The following is a 14,108-nucleotide window of genomic DNA, read 5'->3' on the forward strand; positions in this document are numbered from 1 at the left end:
CATCACATACGATCTGGCTGTTGTCAGTTTGTATATTTAGTCTCACCTGGGAAAAAGAGGCAGCGAGAGCAAGTGCATGTTGTGTCGTTGACTTCTACAGCCACAGCTCCTAGAACCGAACCTGGTAGACAGTTAGCACTCAAAAAATAGTTGCTGAAGGAAAGATTTCAAGGTCACAATGTCCCTTGGTAACAAGTCTTACACACTTCTCTTACCCTCTATACCCAGATTTCCTCTTCTATAAAATGGGCATATTCCCATCATCTTAATGACCATTACTATATGTTCAATAGGGGTAGACACTTCGGAGTCACTATCTCATTTAATTTTCCAAACAGCCTCAAAACATGGATTATTGTTTTAATTTTATAGATGAGGAAACATGGGACACCTGGGTGGCATTAAGCATTGGCTCAGGTCATGATCTCACAGTTTTGTGAGTCCAAGCCTGGCATTGGGCTCTGTGCTGACAGCGTAGAGCCTGCTTGGGATTCCCTCTCTCCCTCTCTCTCTTCCCCTGCCCCACTCTGTCTCTCACAAAAATAAATAAACTGGGATGCCTGGGTGGCTCAGTCGGTTAAGTGTCTGACTTCGGCTCAGGTCATGATCTCAGAGTTCACGGGTTCGAGCTCCGCATCAGGCTGTGTGGTGCTGACAGCTCAGAGCCTGGACCCTGTTTCAGATTCTCTCTCTCTCTGTCCCTCCCCTGCTCACACACCCCCCCCCTCAAAAATAAATAAACATTAACAATTGGTTTCAATTAAATAAATAAACTGAAAGAAATCAGAGGCACTACCTTGCCCAAGTGACAGTTAATAGATGTGTGATCCAGGACAATCTGCGTCCCCTCTCTGTGACCCTTCATTTCATCATCTTTAGAAAGAGGGCAACAAAAAATGCTCGCATCAAAATCCTGCTATAAAATCAATAAATGGGGGAAAGGGAAAGCTCTTTCTGTGGCAACATGCCAACAACTAAGTGTAAAGGAAAAAGGTGCCACCATTGCTTGTAGGAGTCATGAGTGGAGATTAAAGCTAGTGAATACAAATTTGAAGGGAACAGAATATGCACATGTCCTCAAATTATTTCCACACAAGTTACTTTTTAATTATAAAGGAAGGAATAGTAACTTCACTGTGGAGCAAGGTGGCAGGCACCACCTTCACCAAGAACAGAAGTTAAGCCCACTGCTATTGGAACAAAGGCACAGAAAGCCTGACTTTGAAATGATGCTCTGAGTGATACATAACACTTTGGTATTCCCGGCCAAAAAGGAAAAAAGCATAACCTGAATCTAATTTGAATTTAATCGTGAGGAAACAGCAGACAAGCCTAAATTGAGGGCATCTAATGATATAAATAGTCTGAACTCTGCAAAAGTGTTGAGGTTAAAGAAACTGTAAGAAAATGTTCCAGATTAAAGAAACCAAAAAGACACCAAGTATATAACAGATGATCCTGGATCGGATTCTGGGCATTATTATTATTATTATTATTATTCCTTAATGACCTGTGTCAGGGAGCAAGAGTGCCTCACCCCCTTCACAGGGAGTAAGAATTTCCTGTCCCCTTCAAGGTCCTTCTAGCTGGACTAAGAATCAAATCAAGGAGAGACAGATTAACAGGAGAAAATAAAATGTAATAGGTGTATGTATGGGGAATCACATACACACAGAAATTCCAAAGACAGGGGGGTAAAATGATGGATCTATGTCATCCAGAACCAAGCAGAAGGAGGCAGGGGTCTGGGGGTTCAGGGGAAATAAAGGCACTTCACAAGTGATAAGACAGCAGATGTTTGGTAATTAGATGTTTGCCCTGCCATACAGATGGGTCACTCAGATAAAATGTATCTTTGTTAATAATCCTTATTCTGGTAAGATCCTCCAATTTAGATTCTTCTGGATACTTAAGGGAGGGGCAAAAGTTTCTCTTGAGCCCACCGGGTCTCAATTATCTTGAGCTCCAAATAATCCACATGCCAAAGGGGCACATTCTTGGGGGGGTGGGGCTGTCCTGAACCCCTTCACCTGATATAAAGGACATTAGTGGACAATTGACATGTGCATACAGTCAGAGATTAGACAACAGTATAACCAATTTTATTTTCCTAAGTATGATAGTTGTACCTTGGTTATGTAAGAAAATGTCCCTGTTTTCAGAAAACTAAAGCAAAGTGTTTAGGCGTAAAAGAGGCATGATGTATGCAATGCAGGCTTCGACTGCTGGGGGGGAGGGCAGGGACATGAAGAGAAGGTAAAGGAATGGGAAAGCAAACACAGCAAAGTGTCAATATGTGGGGAGTGGTGGGGGGAGGTATTACTTACCCCATTTTTCTCTAAGTCTGAGGTTATTTCAAAAGAAAAGGTTAAAGATGGAAAAGGGGTTTTAAAAACGCTTACTGTAAGGATTGAGTTCATGCTTATAAAGGACTTAGAACACAGGCCCTAAAATTTTAGTGACTAGGTATTCTTATTACCACACAATTAAGAAGTGATGGGGACACCTCACTCTGCCCCCGCATACCTTCACTTCCTCATTCAGAGTTGTGGAAAATCCAGGAAAACAATTCACAGGAAAGCCTTTACATAAACTGTGTACCCTGGCGAATGTTTCTAAGCTTGCGACGTGAGGTCAGATTCTTGTAGATAACTGTGAAGTGGGTTAATCTGTAGTGTTGGTGAGGTCATTGAGGTACAGAAAATTCAAACAAATTCACTAAGCGTGACAAGGTCAGAAGCAAAGCCCAGAGCTCCTGGCTTTCCATCCACTCCTTCAGATAGGAAGGAAAAGTTTAGGAAAAGAAAATGTTCACACCTGACCTGTTCTCATCTTGCTCTGTATGAAAGGTAGGGATGGCCTATGGGAGGACCCCCTATGGGGGTCCTGACCCCACCTTGAGGCCAGCTCAGTGACCTTGCCTGGAGTCCAAGGGCAGGCTAGATGGGGTGCAAACTGTGGACGGGGCAAGCCTAAGGGCAACCAATTGCATTTCTTTGTCCTCTCCTCCATATCACATGCTGAAAAGCTATCTTTCTTATGCTAGCAAAGATTTTTTTTTTCTCCACCTGCAAATATTGAAGGAATGGGGGCAGGGAACTCCTGTATGGCCAGGATTCCAGCTTCTACACACATCCACACACTCAAGGCTATTTCTTCTTAATACTGGTCTGTTTCCTTATTAACATTTCTAAAGAGTAAATTAATTAATGTTATTTTTAAAAATCTATAGGTTGGCTGGAAAACAAATGTTTCTTCCTGATCTTTGCATTGTATATGGGATCCAAACAAATGAGTATCTGAAATTCATTTTTTACACCGACCACATACCGAATTGTTTCGCTGATGAAGTATGAACACATCTATAGGTGATTCCCCTCCCTGAGGTACTAAATGCATTTATAGGATAGCAATCACAAGTAAATCAGAACCAGAAGATGTCATGCTTGGAGAAGTGGAAAAAAACAAAAAAACAAAAAAGAAAACTTGCCAGCCTCAGTTTCCTCATCTGTAAAAGAATCCCTGGGTTTACTGTAACAGCAGAATGGCAAAATAAATAGGAGAGAAATATTTTCTATGACCAGTACTTTAAATGGAAACAAACCCCCAGATTCAGCAATGGTACAGTTAGGAAATATTGACTCTTCAGTTCCTACCCAACCTCAAATACTTCTCAGCTGAGAGATTCACCTAGCCTCCCGATTTGACTGCTTACCAATAACAAGTTTCTGAAAACAGAAGGAATGTTTCCTGTGAAACACAGCCCACCATCGGTCAAGAGTGAGTGTGAAAAAAAGCTCAGGGGAGGAGCCCGGAGTTTAAAAACAGAAAAAGAAATTGAAGTTTTTATAAGTGGATACTAGCAAGCAGGCTTCTGATGCAGGAATTTTCTTATTTGCAGGAGTAAGTTTATTCTGGCTCTTTGTTGGGTTTTGTTTTGTTTGAGGAAATGGATATTAAAGTGTCAGATGAGCCCTGGAATTTCTTACAAGTCAGTAGACTAACACAAAAGTTAAATCATTTGTTCCTATTTGGCGTACCTTCTAGGCAATGAAACTAAAAGATGTCAAAATATGTTATTTATCGTTACACTTTAACAGAAATAATCATCAATTGATAGTTTTATGTACATCAACTGGCTTTCTGATTTCTTCAGGAAGCAACAGATTAAGTTAGTTTAGCATTTCATTTACTACCCCCAATCATAAATAATAAATACAATCCGCTTAAAATTTTACAACAATGATTTGCATATTTGCCTTCAGGTGGTAATTTTTCTACAAGCATGAAGTTAATTGTTATTGGGCCACTCTTTTTTTTTTTTTTTAAGTTTATTTATTTTGAGAGAGAGAGACAGACAGACAGAGAGCAGTGGAGGGGCAAAGAAAGGAGAGAGAGAATTCCAAGCAAGCTTCATGCTGTCAGCACAGAGCCCAAAGCAGTGGAAGCAACCTCCTTCTCCTGAACAGTGAGATCGTGACGGGAGCTGAAATCAAAAGTCGGAGGCTTAACCACCTGAGCCACCCAGGAGCCCCCATGGCTACTCTTATTTAACTTCTCATTAAGACTTCTTTAAGGTAGTCAACATCAACTTTTGCAGCAAGAATGCAAAGAAATGGAAGTGTATAAAATACAAATACACCACAAGAAGTGTATAAAAATTATTCCTTTACTTCACCAAAGTATTTAACACTATTGTTTATGAATTACTACTATTAAGTATCAGATTCCAGGCACTAGGGGAGACACTTTCAACACGTAATCTCTACTTCTTACAACAAACTTGAAGGTAGGCACTATTATATGTGTTAGACAAAGGAGAAAACAAGACAGTGACTGGCTCAAGGCCTCTCAGCTGATAAGGATTAGATTTTTCTGCATTATCTTCCTTCCCCCACCAGCCAATGGCCTCTATCATGTCTCTCTTGTTTTAAAAGTTACTTTTAGCCACACTATAATATTTCACATTTGTGAAACAGAGTCGTTGTTGTTGCTGTTAAATCCGTGTGACACATTACCCCTTCGTGCAGTTCTGCAGAATTCCAAGTGTCAGAAACCATTAACGTAACTGGGGAAATACTGAGTAAGCTTTTTCGGCCCACGCTTTTGATTGAGTGCAACGCATTTTGCCCAGTCGTTTTAGTCGAACCCTCGTGATGTTTTACATTTCTGCAAGCCTTTTGAGGGTAGGAAAGAGATTTTATTCGCCTTAACAGGTCTACTGTTGAACCCAGTCCCCAGCCCACAGTAGCCACTCGGTAACACTGACTGAATTGGGTATCCAGGTAATTGTTTTACTCTAAAAAGCCTCAGTTAAACGAACGTACACGCAAATTTTAAAATGATATATTTAGTCAGGGATTTGTGTCTCCAAAATGTGAGCCCCTGCAGGGCCCTGGGATGGAGAGGACAGTGGGCAACCTGTCCCTCTGAGGTGGATGGGCGCTATCTGGTAATATCATCCGACTCAACCTAACTCCAGCTGGAGGCTCCCCCACACCGGTACAGCTCACGGTCAGCGTGAGGACGGACCCCCGGGGAAAGACGGGGCCCAAAGCCACACGCACGCACGCTGCGAGCCACGTTGAAGTTCAAAGGAGCGTGTTTAACCAGCAAACAAAGGGCGGCGCGGTCTCCGGTCCCGGGACCAGCTGCGGCCTCCCGGGAGGGTCAGGAGGGCCGCGGTGACAAATGGACATTCCGCACGCGAGCAGACGGACACCTGATCTGAGGCTCCCGGCGGCCCCACCCACCGCCTCCAGCTGCCTGGCCCACAGTCGCCGCCCGCTTCCTCGGCGGGTTCTCCACGCGCCCAGCTAGCAGCCTCTGGCGCCACCGTCCCGAGAACTTTCCAATCCTCTCGGGGCTAGGGGCGGGCGGTGGGGAGGAGGCGGCTAGGTGGGGGCCTCGACGAAATTCCTTCCCGGGACTTGGCGGGCGGCCCTTCGCAAGTGGAAAGTGGCTCGTCCCCAAGTCCAACCCCGACCCTAGGGCGCCCCGGAGAAGCTCCCCGGAGCGAGGAGCCGGCGGCCGCGCGGGCGGAACAAAGGGAGTCAGCGGGCCGGGGAGGATGCTGCGCTCCCCCGCGCCCCACCCGGCCGGCTCTCGGGCGCTGCCTCCTGCGCAGGTAGCCCGGCCTGCGGCGCGGCGGGAAGGTGTGTTCAAGCCGGGAACACAAAGACTCACTTCCGCGGGGCCACTCGCAGCCCGTTCACATTCCTGCATCCCTGACGCCCGCGGGACCTGCGTGCCCGCCGGGCGCCCAGCGCGGTGCGGGTGCAAGTAACCCTCGGAGGAACTAGGGCTGGCTGCAGGCGGTGGCCGGGGAGAGGCATGCCTTTTTAGGCAGCCGCGCCGCCCGCACCGCCCCACGCAGCCCAAGTCTGCAGTCGCTCCTTTGCCAGAGGCAGGGCTCGGCGCGCAGCCGGGGAGGGTCCCGCCGTGCACCCCGCCTGGCGGGCCAGGGGCGCGGGGAGCGGATGGTGCAACTTCCCGGCGCCCGGCCGCTAGGTGAGCCGAGGCCGGGAAGGGGGAGGACGGGGGGACGGGCGGAGGGAGCGGGGGAGGCCCGGGGGGGGGGGGGGGGGACGCGCGGAGCTCGGGGGCGGGGCGCGGCGCAAGCTCTGCGCGGGGGCCGGGAGCCTCCGCCTAGCCCCGGGGCTCGGGGCCGCGGTCCCTCCCGCCGTCCGCGCCGCCGCCGCCGCGCTGCCGGGAACAATGAGGCGCGCGGCGCGGGGCTAAGCGCAGCGCCGCGCCGGCCCGAGGCCGAGCACCCGCCGCGCCCGCAGCTGCCGCCCGCCTCCGAGCAGCTCTGGCCCGGGGGAGGTGATCCCGCAGGCCGCCCGGGACGCGAGCGCGGGTCGCTCGGGGCTCCCGAGGTGGCGCGGGGAGGCTGCGCGGCGGAGGCGGGGGCGGCCACCGGCAGCAGGATCTGAGCCGCGCGCTCGGCGTTCGCAGTCCCCAAGTTCCGCGGCGCGCGTCGGGCGCCCCCGGCCCCGGGTCCCGGCTCCCGCGGGCGGCCGTGTGAGTGTGGGAGCGCGTGGCGCGCGCGCCCGAGCGGCTGCCGGAGAATAAAATGTGACACGCACGTCTCCGTCTCCAGCGCCGCGCGGACGGGGGAGCGCGGAGCACCGCGGGGTCGGACGGTGCGAGGCGCGGCGTCCGGAGAAGGTTGGTAGGGGAGGGCGCGGGGCTCGGGCGGTGGGGCGACGTCTGCCTTCGGGTCGCCGCAGCCTCTGCGCTGCTCGGCACGGAGTTAGACTCGGTGGCCGGGAGCCAGACCTGTGTAGGGGGGTGAGGGGACGCTGAGGGTTTTGGGGGAGAAGCAGGACATTCTTCGAGAGGGTGAGTGAACCGGCGGGCTTGAGCTTTGGGGACGGGCAGACACGGCTGTGCTCCTGCGGTTCAATCAATAAAACGGCGATCTTTTATTTTATTTAATTTGGCTCTGGGAGGAAATCGAGATTTTTAATTGCCTTTCTTGACCCCACCCCCATGCAAGACTGCGCTTCTTAAGGCTTAAAGTGTGTTCTATTGGTTTCTAGTTTGCTGTAGGTATAATGTTTAGGGACAGAAGGGATCCTTAGAATCCCAAATACCCGGGTGTTAATTCTTACGCGCTTGCTGGGGGGAAAACTCTTGCTTTTAAGTTGTTACACTTTTCACCGTGTAGGGAGAAGATATTTGATGAATTCTTTTGAGAAAGCAACGTTAACACCCGTCTCTTTCGGATGTGACGGTGCTGCTGGGGCGGGGAGTGAAGTTCAACTTGTGGCTCGCAGCGAGTGATGCCTTCCAAAGCGAGCTGAATAGCTGTGTTTGGAGAAGCCCTGCTTTCCAGGAATTTAAATGAGACTTTTTGTGGTTGCCTTCCAGGTCTCTCCTCCTAGTACCATATTTGTTTTGTCAGGCTGAACTTTCAAAGCTGTTCTATAATCCGAGAAGCACTTTGGGAGAAAAGTAATGCTTGGCTGGTTTTTTGTGAACTTATTTTTGCAGGGTCATATTGAAAATTGGAGGAGACGCAAACCATATTTGGTAGCAATCTTTGTTTTCTGTACCGTTTGCGTTCTAACAGCGAAGGGGCTTGCTGATCTCCCACGGGGACTGGCTGCTTGGGTGAGGGTATTGTTGGAGCGCTTGCAACACATTGTGAGCGAAGTGCTTTGTACGTATTTAAAAAGCTTCATGCGGGTTACTTGATATTTACAGTTTTTTTTTTCTTTTTGAAATTTTGCTCAACATATTTTTGCCATTTTGAAATAATTGTGACTGACGACGAATTTCAAAACCTGAAATGCTGTGTGTGATCCCGTAGTTGCAAACTTAGGGCTAACACTTCCTTTAAATGGCCTTGAACTTATTTTTACCCACTTTCCTCCTCCATTATTTTTCTGAACTTGACCGCCAGACTTTTGCAACCCTCCAGGGTTTGCATTTCCTACTAAAGGTTTAGAAAAGCTGATGACAATGGTGAATGAATATTATGATGAAAATGGAGAACAACCTAAAATAGGGCAGTCGCCTTGAATTTTACAGCCACAGTGAAAAATGGGGGCACTCAAACATGTTGGAATTCTTGATCCAGTTTTTATTGTGATTGATATGAATTTTAGCTTTTTACCTTTTTGTAAAATGCAGCTGACGCTTAGTTTTGAGGTAAGTCTCTTGACGAACGTGTAGTAGGAGCCTCAGCTCTTTGTGGAATTCTGAGCCCCAGAGTTCAGACAGAAGGTAGAGACTGTTGGAGAGTGTTCAGAGCAGAGACCAGCATTTGGGGGGTTGCTTATGTTGTGCACGCCATCTAGGAAGTAAAGATAAAGTGAGGATATGCAGGCAGGAGGATTCAAGCCTGAGATAACTTAGTGTTTGAAAATATGTGAATAGATTTATTAGGCAGGGAAGGGGAGTCAATCAACTAGGCTCAGTTTCTGATGAGGACACGTAAGAGGGGGGTGGACAATTAAGTTGGTGTCGGGAAGGATTTCTGGTCAGCCAGTGAGATAGGTTAAATAGCGAAGGGGTTGCTGAGAAATTCCTCTAGGTGCTTGTTTCTCTAGAGCTTTTTTTCCCCTGAGATTTCTCTTTCTGAGATGATTTACCTGTGTGAGTCTCTATCTATTGCTTATACTAACTGCAATTGTGTACTGTGGGTCCAGAATGTATCCAAGCATTTGCCAAGCGCTTAAATCTTCCCTAAAATGACAAACTAATTCTCAGTTTCCTGCATCTGCTGCTTAGATAGATACACGATGGTTTGCATTCCAAAAAACTTAGAAATATTTGCCCTTTGAGAAACTTAGTTGATTTTCAGATTTCATGCCTCATTCCTGATACTTTTGAATAAAAATATCTTATGTGTTGATAATAGGGACAGTCTTTTAAATATTCACCTTCTCTTTCATTGTAATGTGTTTTACCCTCCTGGGTCTTCTGTTATATGATCTTAAATTTTAATTGCTTAGATTAAATGAAATACTTAATTTGACTTGTTTACATGTCTAAGCAAAAAATAGTGCCCTCATGCTAGGTGTATGTTAAGTTTTAAGTTTTTGAGCCTCCTCAAAAAAGAACTATGGGATGAAGTTCACAACTGACAGAGAAATAATTACATAGAATCAGATGCTAATTTTGGAATCCAGAAAGTGCAGGTGTACATTTACATAGCAATTTTCAGTATTCTCAACAGGTTGAGGTCAAGGGCAAGAACTGAGTGTGCTCTAGAAGTTGCCCAGCTGCTTGCTGTTAGTGGATAAACTTCAGACTTTCTGTTTAGCATTATCTGTCATTTTTCTGAAAGCGCTCCTTCCCACTTTGGAGAGATTCGTTTGGAAGCATTATTAAGTACACAGAGCACAGACAGAAGAATCAGGGGGGAAAAAAAAGAAGCATCAGAGAAATATGGATTTATTATGCCCCTTATCAAATCCCATCCTGATCCGAAATTCCATGCCCCCCCACCCCCTGGGATGGATGGGGAACAGTTGTAATGCTTGGAACCCACCCAAGCTGTGGGTGAAATAGCGGCCGTGCGTTTAAAGGATGTGATATATGAACTGGCACTCCTGAGGCTTTGTCCTTATCAGTGGTTTGGTCCAGCACTAGCATGGGTCCTAGACCTGCTGCTTTGGTAAAAACGGGGTACCAGCAGCTGCATGGCCAGTGTCTTCACTTGGCCACTTGCAGGTTCTTCTTGGCCATCCCACTGTGCCAAGACCCTTCTGATTTGGGGAAGAATTGCTCTCTGGATGGAAGTGGCATCAGAGAAATACTACCCACTCTCTCAGGGATTTTGGTCTGCACAGACGTGCTCTGTGCCCCCTTCCAGGTTCTGCTGCCCCCTGTGGTCTTCTCTAGGAAAAAATTCTGAATTCCAGGCAGACATCAGCTCTAACAAGCTAGAAGGGTGTGAGGGTTGGGTTTGCAGTTTGCACTGGACTTTCTCAGTGAAGAAGCCTCAAAGGAAATTCTTGGCCGGCGCCCTCAAACCTGAGTCCTCGGGAGTGCTGTCCCTGCACCACAGGTCACTGGAGCAAGTCTGAGCCTTCCCAGGGCCTGGTTTCCAGGGCTGGGAAATGGAGGCTTAGCTTAAATCCTCTCCAAGGTGTCTCCTCATGCTGAGATTCCGTGAAATTGAGAATTGTATATTCTGACATACTTAAAAGTGAATTCCCATGCTCAGAGGAGAATTCACCTTTAGTTACTGTGCTTCGTATCCCTTCAAACACCATGTAGCCCAGGAGGGAGTAGTAACTCAAAGAATAATAACAGCAATTGCTTCAGACTTATTATGGATTATACCCTGCCACCTGCTCTGCATAGGTTATCCCAGTGTACCTTAGCCACAACCCTGGGGTGTATTCTTATCCCCATTTCATAGGTGAGGAGACTGAGCCTCGGAAAGATGAAGGGCCTTCCTCAAAAGTCCCACAGTGAGAAAGCAGCCCTGGGTTTGTGTGTTCCAAAGTCCATGCTGTTGAGACTATGCTCAGACTCTGTGGAGGAAAAGGCATGACTCCTCTCGTGGTCTCTATGTTGGGGTCAGACAAGGGCTGTGACCTTGAGCTTGCTTGTCTCAAACCATGGCTGAGCTTGCTGGATCAGAAAGATTTTTATAACAGGATGGAAGGGGCTGGTGGGGCACTCATTAGACAAAGCCAGCAGATTCACTGGAACCTGGAAGCAGAAAAAGGCAGGAAATGCAACCTAAAAATGACCCCTGCAGTTGAGAATATCCCAGGCAGTCAGTATTCTAATGAAAATCAGGCTCATATGAAGGGTTTCTCATCAAGTGAAATTTCCAAGGAAAAATTTAAGCAAAGACTTGAGAAAATGATCCCTACTCTCTAAGTTATTGGGTCAGTGAGGAGAGGAAGCTCAGAAAGTAGTCTCTTGGGACATTGAGAAATATATTGGCTAAAGCATGAGAGAAGACACTGTAAAGAAAAATCCTGCGATATCTTGATTATAACCTTCTGCTTTCAGAAGTTTATAATTCACACGTTATGTTCTGCTCTTGGCTGCTCCTAGTCTTTGAGCCCGAGAGGGAAACGCATTATTAAATTTAAAACAATTGGTTTTCCATGTTCAAATTATACAAATTTTTCAAGTAGAAGTTCTTGCATCTTGGTAATTGTGGTTTCTAAAATGACTTAGCTTTAAATTAAATTTGGAAGAGGGTAAATCTTTTAGATAATCCGGTAGCTTTCATTATTCAGAAAGAAATTTGAAAAGTAGCTTCCTTGAAAGTGTAGCAATGATTTTTTTTTTCTGAAAGATAAGTATATTACTAGGTGCTTAAAACCTGTCTTTGTACCTCTGACCACAAACAGGTAGAAAAGGTACTGGTAAGATTGGCATATTTTCTGAATGATACAGTTAACCCAGTCATGCTGTGGAACTGTAAGTGCGTGACTGAATGAATGGATTTGGGTTTACTGTGAGAAGAGGGATCTTGCTCTGTAAATTCTATTTTAAAACTAGTAAAACTATATCCCCCATACAGAAAAGAGGACTTCCTTCCTCCCTCCCTTTCTTCCTCCCTCCCTTCTTTCCTTCCTTCCTTCCTTCCTTCCTTCCTTCCTTCCTTCCCACTGTCATTAAAAAGAACATGTCTGGGAGGCTCATTCGGTTACATATCCAACTCTTGGTTTGGGCTCAGGACATGATCTCAGGGTTTGTGAGTTCAAGCCCTGTGTCAGGCTGTGTGCTGACAACATGGAGCCTGCTTGGGATTCTCTTTCTCTCTCCCTCTCTCTCTGCCCTTTGCCTTTGCTCTCTCTCTCTCCAAAAATAAATAAACTTAAAAAAATAAGTAAAAAATAAAAATATAACAAGAACACGCACACACACACGTGCACAGACATGTGTGCACACATAAACTTGCAAATACAGGGGGACTGCATCCCTGCATTAATATGGTTTACCATTAGTAATTTGGAGTGGGAACCTGAATTCAGATACTTATGCATGAATTGTTGGGATTCACAACTGTTGAGTGAGAAAATCAGGACCTAGAGCCTTGGCCTTCTGACGGAGAGAAGAACATTCTTTTTCCTGTATTACTTCTCTCTGAGAGAATTGCATGTTCCAGATTGCCAGTGGCTTGTGTGAAGATAGAAATGTTTAAGGTCGTTTAAGCTTTACTTGGATTTATTATTAATAGGATATGTATGGGAAAACACACTTTTACTTCTATGTGTATATGTGTGAGAGTGTGTGTATCTGTAAATATTCTTTAACAACAGTAGCATCTTCAAGGTCCCTTTGGTGGTTTGCAGAATGTTTTTGACTGTTGACGTTCACGAGGGAGGCCTCTCGGGCAGGGCAGCCTGGAAAACCAATGCTGGGGTCCTATACATTAGTTAGCTACTTGCTGGGTGAAAGAAGTGGAGCCATTTTAGAGGGTTCGGGGTCAACCTGGTGTTGGCCCAATAGTGAGTGTGAGTTAGTCTTTCTCTGATAACCATTTGAAGTTGCCCCGATGTCGTCTCATCACTTTAAACTTTAGGTAAAATAATTAAAACAGCAACAAGCTCAAGTGTTCAAAAAAATTTTTTTGATACCCTCTGGTTCATAAGGTACTTTTTGGAGCAATTAATGAATACCAGGAAGCTGACAAGTGCAACATGGTTTACTTTATATTAGTATTTGTGTATCTGTATGTATGTAATATATATGTAGGTATTTGACTGACATTTTTCAAAGGGCAGTTTTCCTCCTTACAATAACAGTACAAACAGTATTCCTCTGCCTTATGTTCAAAATTAGTAGCCGGGAGAGTTGAAATAATTAAGTAATTTGTCTGACTAAATACTTGATACTTTATAATAACATTCAGAGAGAGCCATTAAATAGATTGCTTCATTAACTATTTGAGGTGGGAGGGTTTCAGAAACTGACTTGATAGTAACAGGAAAAAGTCTATAATGTGACTCGAAAATAATGTGATTGCTTCCGTAAGTTAAACCCAAACATGTCTCTACTGGCCACACTCTGTAATTTTCACATAATTAAAACATACCATTAATGTATTATAATCATACCCCAGTAATACCCCTCATATTACTGTTTGATACATATGCTGAAAGAGCAGAATTAATTTTTGGTTTGGGGGTTTTCCAGTATTTTCATGACTGGTAGGCATAGTATTAGATGTAAAACCAGAAGTGGGTAAAAGAAAAGCTTTAAATTGCATTAAACAATGTGCTTCACAAAGGAGAGTCAAAAGACTCCTGGAACAAGGAAGCTTTGTTTTTGTAGATGATATATAAAACCCAATTATAGCATGGAACTCCAGGAGTATAATCACATACATGACGTGCATGTTTTACTGGCAAAACTAAACTCACCTGCCCCAAATCTCCCCCAGTGGGTCCCTGCCTCTCAGTTGCCCAACTTAGATCTATCTTGAATTCATTACACCATATTGAAAATGAATATGAGTTTATAATATACTGAGTGACCCTGCATTATGGCCCACACATTTGGTCTGGGAATGACTGTGGTGCATAGTGGTGACCCTAAATGCTTAGTGTGATTGGTGCAGTGCACAGCCAGGTGCCCGGGCTTGTCGTCCATCAGGTCCGTGCTCAACCTCACCAGTTACA

The 14,108-nt window shown here is 45.7% G+C and overlaps 1 protein-coding gene across 1 annotated transcript in view; it reads left to right on the plus strand.

The window, feature by feature from the left end:
- The first annotated feature begins 6,755 nt into the window (after positions 1–6,755).
- The window catches only part of ST6GAL2 (ST6 beta-galactoside alpha-2,6-sialyltransferase 2), a 70,110-nt gene continuing 62,757 nt past the window's right edge, over positions 6,756–14,108 (plus strand). The window contains exon 1 of the mRNA XM_049651235.1: positions 6,756–7,170. The gene's annotated coding sequence lies outside the window, so the exon portion shown is untranslated. The remainder of the gene's footprint in view (positions 7,171–14,108) is intronic.

Source organism: Panthera uncia, assembly GCF_023721935.1.
Source record: "Panthera uncia isolate 11264 chromosome A3 unlocalized genomic scaffold, Puncia_PCG_1.0 HiC_scaffold_11, whole genome shotgun sequence".
In the NCBI taxonomy this organism is placed as follows: domain Eukaryota; kingdom Metazoa; phylum Chordata; class Mammalia; order Carnivora; family Felidae; genus Panthera; species Panthera uncia.